General features: G+C 39.1%; 1 protein-coding gene across 1 annotated transcript in view; it reads left to right on the plus strand.

Annotated features, from left to right (window-relative positions):
* The window catches only part of LOC124005860 (leucine-rich repeat and fibronectin type III domain-containing protein 1-like protein), a 170,106-nt gene extending 160,166 nt beyond the window's left edge, over nucleotides 1–9,940 (plus strand). Inside the window, exons 5-6 of the mRNA XM_046315486.1 lie at nucleotides 8,520–8,573; nucleotides 8,855–9,940. The gene's annotated coding sequence lies outside the window, so the exon portion shown is untranslated. The remainder of the gene's footprint in view (nucleotides 1–8,519; nucleotides 8,574–8,854) is intronic.
* The last annotated feature ends 922 nt before the right edge of the window (nucleotides 9,941–10,862 follow it).

Raw genomic sequence — 10,862 nt, forward strand, 5'->3', positions numbered from 1 at the left:
CCTTCTAACAGTTCAATGACCATAAGCACACAGCCATGACAATGCAGGAGTGGCATTGGGACAAGTCTCTGAATGTTCTTGAGTGGCCCAGCCAGAGCCTGGACTTGAACCCGATCTAACATCTCTGGAGAGACCTGAAAATGGCCGTGCAGCGAGCATGAATCCAGAGCATGAATCAGCATAGGGGATGTTCAGTGTGCTGTGTAGCTATATTGACAAAAAAAAACAGATTCCATATGGGATCAAATGGTGGTCTTTTGCACAGATAGGGCTCCATCTATCCAGGGACGGCAGGCAGGCCTCTGCACGCTAGTTATGTATGCCTCTGTCTGCCATATGGACGCATTGTATGATACACCGAGAGCAACCGAGCACCGAGCTGAGCACCGAGCTTTGAGATATAATGCAACAGGTAACTTTGATTGTAAACAACATCAAACCACATCCACTGTGCGCACACCTGTTCGCAAAACTATGTGGAGATATGGGATCAGAGCATGACAACGTTCTGTTTCACACCGAGGCTTGGTGGTTATCAAGGGGGAGTGTCGGAGAAAACAAATTACATTGAAAGAGGAACTGGTTTACTTTCGTTGTAATGAAAAAGAAATAACAGAAAACAGCATCAGTAACTGTCCCACACCAGTGATGAATGCTCACCTCCAATGCTTGGAAGAGCACTTTGGGATGGACCTACGTCCCAATCCATTTGACTGTGATCCTGGCTCAGTTGACAGTCGCACAGCTGATCGAGCTGTCATGTGACCGAATGCTGCATGCAATGCATTCACAGGTAACTACAGAAGAGTTTTGGTTCCTGACTCAAAGGGAATACCCTGCCGTCTCCCTCTGAGCATTAATGCCACGTTAAAAACAACTGCGTGGTCATGAAATCTCCGACTTCTGAATTCAGTGTGTTCAAGACAACTGGGTACTCGGAAAGAAACGAGCTCTGACTGGGAAAAATAATTTTGAACAGTTATCCGACTCGGAACTCTAACTTGGGATCTCTGGCTTCTTTCTAGAGCTCTGACTTTCTGACCTAAACATCACTGACGTCATGATTTGACCTCGTATTTTCCTGAGTTCCCTGTTGTCTTGAAAGCACCATATCTGCGTGAATCTGGTTTCAGTGCTCTCGTCTGCGTTAAAACCAAATATCGATCCAGGCTGGATGTGACAGCAGAGATGAGATGAGCACTGTCGACCACGCCACCCGACTTTAAAAAGCTCTGACACGACATGCATCAAGCACTCTAATTAGTGGTGGTGAGATAAGGGACATTATGTCAGACTAATTTGCAATTGACTGCCCCACATTAATAGTAAGTGATGGTATATCAATTACAAAGTTATTTTAAAATACAAAGTTCACATAGATGAGGAAAATTAATGAAACACAATTTAGCCCGGTTATGGATTGTAACGATACAATAAAAAAATAGCTTTTGTATATATCTTCACATATAACTAATTGGAACACACAAGCACTAATTCAACATGGTGAAGATAAAAACTATGTAAACAGAAGGCACAATATGTGTGGATGGTGTGGTGTGTGTTTATGGTTTATTTTATTTGTTATGTTTGGGAAAGTTGAGTGAGTGAGTCATGAAATAGTTGCATATCCCAGAACCAATGTATTGCTGTGAGCCGGGGTATGAGATAGCTTTCAATGTTGTTCAGATGATGGATATAGTTTTATAATGAATTATACGTCTCATTTATTTATTGTCCTATCATGGTCGAACAGTTTTAAAATAAATTATACATTTGATTTATTTATTGTCCTATCATGGGGAACTACATTTGTTAAATAAATTATATCTAATTATTTATTTATGATCCTAATTTAATGGTATGGTCCACATCCCTATACCCTAGACACCCACCTGAATGACCCAGATACTAAGGAGAAATCCCTAACTGTTTTATGGGCCTGCTGTAAGTGGTCTGTATGCAGCCAAAATGTGGTCAGAGACCAAGAGCAGCACTTCCCCCTCAAGATTCTGAGCATGCTTGGCAGGGTTGATCCAGCAAAGCCAAAGCCCCCTAAAGGGAGAGCATACTATACAAGGGAATTCTCAAAGCTGCTCATGAGAATCTTAACGACCTTGTACCTAGCCGGTGGGGATTCCGGTGGGGTGCCCCCACCCAGGCAGTGGCAGTGCTGGCAACACTAGCTGCAGTAACTCATGGGGAGGGGGGTCACACTCGGACATTCAGAGAGGGGTTATATTATTGTGACCCTGGTGGCACAAAATCAAAAGTCTGACTGCATGGAGATGCTTGGGAATATGGTCAATATGGGTGACCGTATTGTGGGTGTTTCAGGGAAAAGGTGTACATTTGACCTCCATCATCTAGGATGTGACAATGGTTCATAAAATCTCTCAATTTCTGCCCATTTTCTTTTTGCACGGTCTTGCAGGCCTTCTCATGCAGCTGCAACATTAAGTGCATTTGTAAATCAGGACCTTTCTTGAGTTGGACTCTGGGATGGTGCAACTGTTGAGATTGTGAGTTTATGGTTGTGTGGGGGGAAAGGGTTGAGTGTGTGTGGGTGTATGTGTGTATCCCACAACTGTTGCGAAGGAGTAAAATATGTTAGGGACAATAGAGGATGATCCACAGCTATATATAATACAAATCGGGGTGAGGGCGATGGAAATGCATTTGGAAGTTGATAAACTTAAATTCGTTAAATGGCACTGTGTGTTCTTTTCGAAGGATGGATCCCAGTGTGTTCAGGGCTATGGGATGCGAGGGGTCGGAGGTGGTCTGTCGGACATTGGGATGACGGCCCAGCTCGGGATGAGGAGGGCTTTTAGCGGGTGGAATGGTGGGGACCAATTGGAAGTTTACTTAGTAGCAAGGCAAATATCATGGTATATATAGCTATATAGACACTCAATCAACATGTTACTTGTTAATTGTACGTTTACAAACATATATTTTGATAAATAGAATTGAAAGTTGTGTCTCATTATGGTAAGTGGTGAAATAAGTATAGCCAGTTACAATTGTAATGGCCTAGCAGATAATAAGAAAAGACGATCAGTATTTACCTGGCTAAAAGAGAAGGAATATAACATATATTGTTTACAGGAAACCGATTCAACAATCGTTGAAAGTTTTGTGGAAAAAGAACTGGGGGGGCGAAATATATTTCTCCCATGGGCAAAGAAATTCAAAAGGGGTGATGGTTTTAATTAACAGTAATTTTGATCTAAATGTGAAAATTGTCCAAACAGATTATCAAGGTAGATGGATTATTTTAAATATGTTATTGGACAATAAACAGATATGGCTTATTAACCTATACGGTCCGAAGAATGATGATCCAAGCTTCTTTGAAAATATATATAAGAATGTATCAACTCTACAAGGAACACTAGACTCTATTATTATGGTGGGAGATTTTAATATGGTCTTAAATACCTCTATGGACCGGAAAGGAAATCACACTACAAACTATCACCCTCAGGCACGTAAGGAAATCATGAATGTCATGGAAGAATTTATAACAGACTTTTTCAGACATAACATAGGTACAGCAAATCCCCTTATTGTATGGGACACTTTTAAGTGTGCCTTTAGAGGCCATGCAATTCAGTACTCATCAATAAAACAAAAGCAATTTAGATCAAAAGTGTCCATATTAACAAAGGAAATTGAAGGACTAACAGTACGGTTAGATAGCAATAAAAAACGGTACCATAGTGGCACAGAATAAGTTAGAGGAAAAACAAAAAGAAATGGAGGAACCTATTCAAGAAATATCCAGTGTAATAGATTATAAAAATAAAGCAAACTGGATGGAATATGGGGAAAAATGCACCAGATTATTTTACAATCTCCAATATAGAAATGCTACCCGAAAAATGTATTAAAACTTGTTACAAATGATGGAGTCACGCATGATTCACCAAATGATATTTTGAAAGAGGAAGTAAAGTACTTTAAGAATATGTTTTCGTTTCAGGCTCCTCCATCTCCACTAACTGAAACCAATTGTATGTATTTTTTTCCTAATAATATTGTAAAATTAACATCTGTACAGAAAGACTCATGTGAAGGCCAAATTACAGAGGAGGAACTGCTTGATGCAATTGGGGCCGTTAAGAATGGGAAATCTCCAGGGCTGGATGGCATACCAGTGGAGGCATACAAAACTTTTTTTTATATAGTCAACAGACCATTATTAGCATGTTTTAACCACTCCTATATAAATGGTAGATTATCAGACACGCAACAAGAAGGTCTGATATCATTGTTACTGAAACAGGACCCAAGTGGTATATATAAAGATCCAGTCCATTTAAAAAATTGGAGACCTCTTACACTTCAGTGTTGTGATGCAAAAATCCTAGCAAAATGCTTGGTGCATAGAATTTAAAAAGTATTGTCAGATATTATTCATCCTAATCAGACAGGTTTTTTACATGGACGATACACTGGAGATAAAAGGCAAGTACTGGAAACAATAGAATACTATGAAATATTTGGGACACCAGGCCTGGTTTTCATAGCTGATTTTGAAAAGGCTTTTGATAAAGTACGACTGGAGTTTATACATAAATGCCTAGAATATTTCAATTTTGGGGAATCTCTTATAAAATGGGTTAAAGTTATGTGTAGTAAACCTAGGTGTAAAATAATAAATAATAGCTACATCTCAGAAAGTTTTAAACTCTCTAGAGGAGTAAAACAAGGTTGTTCACTATCGGCATAGCTATTTATTATTGCCATCGAAATGTTAGCTGTTAAGATTAGATCAAACAATAATATTAAGGGATTATAAATCCGTGGCTTAAAAACGAAGGTGTCATTGTAACGCTGATGATTCATGTTTTCTTTTAAAACCACAATTAGAGTCTCTCCATGGCCTCATAGAGGATCTAGATACCTTTGCTATTCTCTCTGGATTAAAACCAAATTATGATAATATTACGTATTGGATCACTAAAAAAATGCCAATTTTACATTACCATGTAGTTTACCAATAAAATAGTCTGACGGAGATGCGGACATTCTCAGTAAAAAAAAAGAAGCTCTGACGAAGGCAGTGTGGCCGATACGTACGTTTATTAAAGATCGGTAATACTATCAAGAGCAGTGTGCGGTTTCCTTTTTCCTTCGACATACTCGGTATACAGATGCCAAAAGAAAAAAATGATCAAACTCCAATACATTTTTATAGAAAGTTAGCAAAAATCTTGCTACCATGGAAAGGAAAATACCTTTCTATTTTCTTTAGTCATATCACAGTTTTGCTTATGGTTTTGCCTACACCTAGTGATCTGCTTTTTAAATTATATGAACATAAAATATTCCATTTTATTTGGAACGTTAAGCCAGATCAAATTTAAAGGGCCTATTTCTATAACGAATATGAATTCGGAGGGCAGAAATTATTAAATATTAAAGCATTAGACCTCTCACAAAAGGCATCAGTCATACAAAAGTTATACTTAAATCAAAACTGGTTCTCTAGTAAATTGGTCCGAATGTCTCATCCTTTGTTCAAGAAGGGCCTTTTTCCCTTTATTCAGATTACACCGGCCCACTTTCGATTGTTTGAAAAGGAAATAATCTCCAAAATATCTTTATTTTTTAAACAAGCCTTAGAAAGTTGGTTGCAATTTCAGTTTAATCCACCTGAAAAGACAGAACAAATAATACAACAAATATTGTAATTAAATTCAAATATACTAATTGATTTTTAAAAATCTGTATTTTTAAAATAAATTATTTAAAAAGGTATCATTTTTGTGAATGAAATCATAAATAGGACTGGTGGAGTTATGTCACACATGCAGCTAACACAGACAAATGGAAATGTCAGCTCTACCCAAAATTACAACCAATAAATTGCAGCATTACCACAAAAATAGAAGAGGCGAGTAGAAGGGGAAAAAGTAAGGACCTTATATGGTCAGCCCTGTATTAAGGAACATAAATGGTTAAAGACAAGTGTGATGAATAAAAACATTTAAGGACTAAAAAACTGACAGCTGTGCCATATAAATTGCAAAATAGTTGGGAAGAGATGTACGATGTACCCATTCCATGGCACATGGTTTATGAATTGATATGCAAAACAACGCTGGATGCAAAAATTCGAATTTTTCAAATTAAATTACTATACAAAATTCTTGCAACTAATAGAATGTTATATACATGGGGGAAACAATCTTCCTAGCTCTGCAGATTCTGCTGTGAGGAGGCAGAGTCATTAGATAATTTATTTTGGTATTGTCCATATGTAGCTCGTTTTTGGTCACAGGTCCAGGAATGGCTGAAGAATTGCAACATTTGCCTAGAACTAACGCTGCAGACAGCAATACTGGGTGATTTGAAAAGCCATAGTCAATCAATCAATAATATAATAATTATTTTAGCAAAAATGTTTATTTTGAATTTACAATCCGTAGAAGCTATGAGAATAGAAAAGTTCAATTAGTTTGTGAAGCATCACAGCACAGTTGAAAAATAGATGGCAAATAGAAATACAAAATAGATGATGTTGAGAGATAGATGGGAGGGGTTGAATGGAGCTGAAGGGTGGGACTAATAACTAGATAAAACATCTAAAACCTACGGGGTCTGTAAAATGTATATAGGTTCAGAACTTTTGTGAAATAGCACAGTTACAAATAGAAATCAATGCGGGATTGGAAATGATGCAGACAATTACATTGATGGAACCAATATTCTTTCCGCAATATTAAGCTGATCCACCCCTTAAAATATAAATATATATTTTTTTATACATTTTTCTTTTAATAGTATGTGATGGTGAGTTGAAAAGACAATCATAAATACTGTTAGAATGTTATTCAATTGAATAGCCCCAAATAAAAAAGTAAACGTTGACTGTTATTTACAATTTTCAGATGGGGTCGTGGGCCAAAAGGTTTGTGAACCCCTGACCTAAGCTAAGAGATTATCAACATTCCGATCACTGTCTTCATTTACCACATGTAATAGCTTGCATAATGAGTCATCAACAGCTGTAGCAGTGAAACAATCCATGCAGCTCTCAATTGGGATCAATTGTTTTTGTGGTTGAGCAGTTTATGAGTCCTGGTTGCATTACATATCCAGTCTCAGACGGCCGAGTGATTAGACCTTGGTTACATATGGTTTACAACTCTATCGATCATCGTCTTACTTCTTGAAGAAGACAGTTTAGTTGGCTCAATTAATGGCCATCTGTCCCGGTACCGTGTGTGTTTATAGCTGTGGGCAGCAGCAGGCAGTGTTCTCCCTCTGTGACAGGCCTGGATGAGGTAGATGAGGTTGCATCCTTCCTCAGCCTCAGTATTCAGCATTTTGCTGTGAAATACTCCGTGTTTGCATCCATAATTCATCTAGGAGCATCAGACAGCCAGCGATGAGATGACAGATCACTCATTGCGACACAATGAGTCTGACAGAGTTACCGGCGACAGGAGGGAGGGAGAACGGTGGAAGGGAGAGAGAAAGACGGGGGAGAGAGATACAGATGTAGGAGAAGGGGAAAAAATAAAGAAAGAGAGAGATCAAAGAGTCAAGGAGGACAAAGACGAAGATAGAGAGATCGATGGTGGTGTACAGAGGGAGAAAGGCAGGGAGGGCTTGAAAGAAAGAGAGTGAGAGAAAGAGGAAGGGATGGAGAAGAGAGTGAAAGGGGGTACAGAGACAGTGAGAGAGAAAATAAAGAAGCACAGGAGAGAAACAGGTAAGAAGGTGCAGATTTAGAGCTTGTTCTAATAAAGAAGTGTAGGAAGGTGGGGGTCTGAAAGGAGAGGGGATGAGGTGTCAGCGGGAGACGTGATCAGCAGATACTCACCATTGGTGGGGTACTGCTAAAAGTAGGATGCAACCTCCCCCCTTTCTACCTCCATCCCGTCTGTGCTACCAGGAGAGGAGCAGACCCTTTCTCCCTTAGACTGCGGCACAAGCAGCCATGCTATGCATGGAAGTATGTGTGCATTACATAATTGGGCCGTCTCCATACCGTAGCATATCAACCCTCTGAAAATAATTATCTTGGCAGATTTATTAGCATTAGCATTGCTTTGTATGGAAGAAAACGACTTTCCAAATCAGTCAGCAAACCAGGTTCTTAGTGAAGCTTTGTGGTGGTCTCTGGTGGTCTTTTATCATCTCATTTTGAACAAGACATATGTGTAAGACACTGTCAAAATACTGGTAGTTGTGTGGCCTGCGGCGATCTAGCGGTTATTGCCATTGCCTTCTGATCATACAGATATCCCAGTTCTGGAGTGGGTTTGGATCTGGCCCATACTATTCTAGCACACCTTCTTACCCTCCTTACTTTCTTGTGTCTCTTCACTGTCTAAAAGGAACTGGTAGGTGCAGCCACCTAGCCAGTTGTGATATTCATATCTACAGACTTGTGGGTACCCCCCTGGGTCAGGTAAGACATATGGAAACTTTCCAGGTATTCTTAGCTCAGGTGAGAGGTTCATGAGGTTGGTGCACTGATTCCTGTGTCCTGTCTCTTCCAGATTTGCACATCACCCATGCTCGTCCTCCGAGGTGGAGGGATGGAGATTGGAAAGGTGAGTTTGGGGACAGAGAGCTATACATTTGAATGCTATATTAAAGTTCTACATCGAGATGGGGAAAGTATGACGTTACGCAAGTCTGCTTCAAAGGGCGAGTGCGAAGGGAATAAGGGCAAGTAGACCACAAATAGTATATTTTCACTGAACTTTCCTGAAATGTCACGTTTTTACCAACATTCTGATGAATGTAATTGTCCTTCTATTGCATTAGAGGTTCTAGTAGACAGCAGGTTGTGTCACTACTTAATGATATTTACTCTAATTCTCTCCTCCAGGTGAAGTCCCCCTGGTTCAAGGAAGTTGGAAAAACACAAAATAATAAATATGAAGCCAAGAACAGCATTGGGAGCAGAGATGGGGTGGATGCCATGGAATCGCTGTGCTCTGTCACTTATGCAATTCTATCCGGAACTGGGATGTAATCCAGCCCTGTGGAGTGGAGGGAAATGTTTTCCAAAACCTGGGGCTTCTTTTAATGCGTGAGGAATGAATTGACCTTAACCCAGACGCCTAACATTCCTTTCGGGAATACTTTTTTGGGATTCCCATTGAAATTGCCTACTACAGAGGAACACCCTTGGATGGTTTTGATGATGTGTTGTGGGTTTCGTAGTAAAGCTCCACTCTCCCTTAACGATCGGTCATTTGCCAAGGGAATACAATAAGAGGACAAGGCAATACCGTGTTTTGTTCTCCTCCCCGAGGGCCTTGGAAGTGTTAGCACACAGCGACGTCGCGTCGATGCGCCAATATCAAACGGTTGTTCTTTGATCTCTTAGGGCACTTTATAATCTTTATAATCCTATCTTGCTCTCTTTCACTCGCTCTCTCTTTCTCTACCCCCCCCCATCTCTCTCTCTCTCTGTCTATATGGACACTTGAATAGTATATTCATCAATTAAGAGATCAGATACATCCATTTTGGATGATGGTGAAAACAAATCATATTATTTGGCCATGGATATCCCAACTTGGAATAAAAACATGAGCTCTCAAGATGAGGTCAAAATAAGAACCTGGATCTGGTTTGGTTTGATTAAATGAACTTACAGCTCAAGTATTGCGTTTTGGTTTGATGGTGAAATGGTGAGTTAAGTTTCATTCTGACAAAAGAAACCGACCCTATTGTATAACACTTTCGACATGAAAAGATGGACACATTGATCAAATACAATTTTTCCCTTACTGTTGACTGTGTATGTATTTGTATGTGAGATATACCTTCAATTTTCTCTGATTTGATACCCATATTTCCTTTGAATTATGAAACAACAATAAGAAAAAAATACGTGAGATGGAATTGTATGCTTTCATAGGTAAAATATGTGGATTTATAATGAAATAAAATTATTTTTCTTGAAGCTGTGCAGCAACATTATTCACACAATTTCTGAAGCTAATCGTATTCATAGATTAATAATTGCATTGTTAAGTGTCCAACTTATTTTACATGAAGAAAATACGTTAGAAGCAGTTAATTCATCAGCTTTGTTGGTCAGTTTTTAACCAAACTGACCTCATGACAATGTAATGACAGATACAGAAGTATGGTTTTGCCACTACGGGTCGCCAGAGGCTTTTTTAGTGACATAGATTAGTCTGGGAAAGACATATGAGAAGCAGGCGTCTCTATCTTGGTTGAGTTCATTGTTGCCTGTACAGGGGTATTTCTCAGCAGTTTAGGCAAGATATGTACAGTAATACTACTTGAACCCTTTGCCATGAAGTTGTCCTTACTTACACTGTCCATGTTAATTAAATACATGCTGTAGTATGCTCCAAAATGCTCCTTTTGCCGTAGCCTGACACAGTTTTGTCTAAAACATGGGACGTGACATGTTAGCAACAGAGTAAGTAACAGGGATATAGATGCTAGTGTTTATATCATAGCCAGACACCCCTCATCTCTGAGACCCCTGTACTTTCCACAGACTCTGTTGAGGTGATTAACTGTAGGTGTTATTCTGCTTTCCATCCTGTGGTCAGACAGTCCATCTATGCCATTGTTTAAATATGCTGTGTCATTGTGCGAGGCAAATGTCCATGGGCAAACCATACTTATATACAGTATGTATTTTAGTAAAGCAAAAAGCATCGGGCATTATTGACAACATTCATTGAGATTCATGTGCAATTGCTTATTAGCATGTTTTACAGAAGGGAGCCCAAAAGTTGCTTTGCAAGGTAACCAGTGAAGTGGTTCCACTCTCACATATTGTTGTCAGCTTTACCTGCATTATGGTAAATCTTTACTATTATTGATATGTCATTTATCAATTTGGA

Source organism: Oncorhynchus gorbuscha, linkage group LG19, assembly GCF_021184085.1.
Source record: "Oncorhynchus gorbuscha isolate QuinsamMale2020 ecotype Even-year linkage group LG19, OgorEven_v1.0, whole genome shotgun sequence".
Classification (NCBI taxonomy): Eukaryota; Metazoa; Chordata; class Actinopteri; order Salmoniformes; family Salmonidae; genus Oncorhynchus; species Oncorhynchus gorbuscha.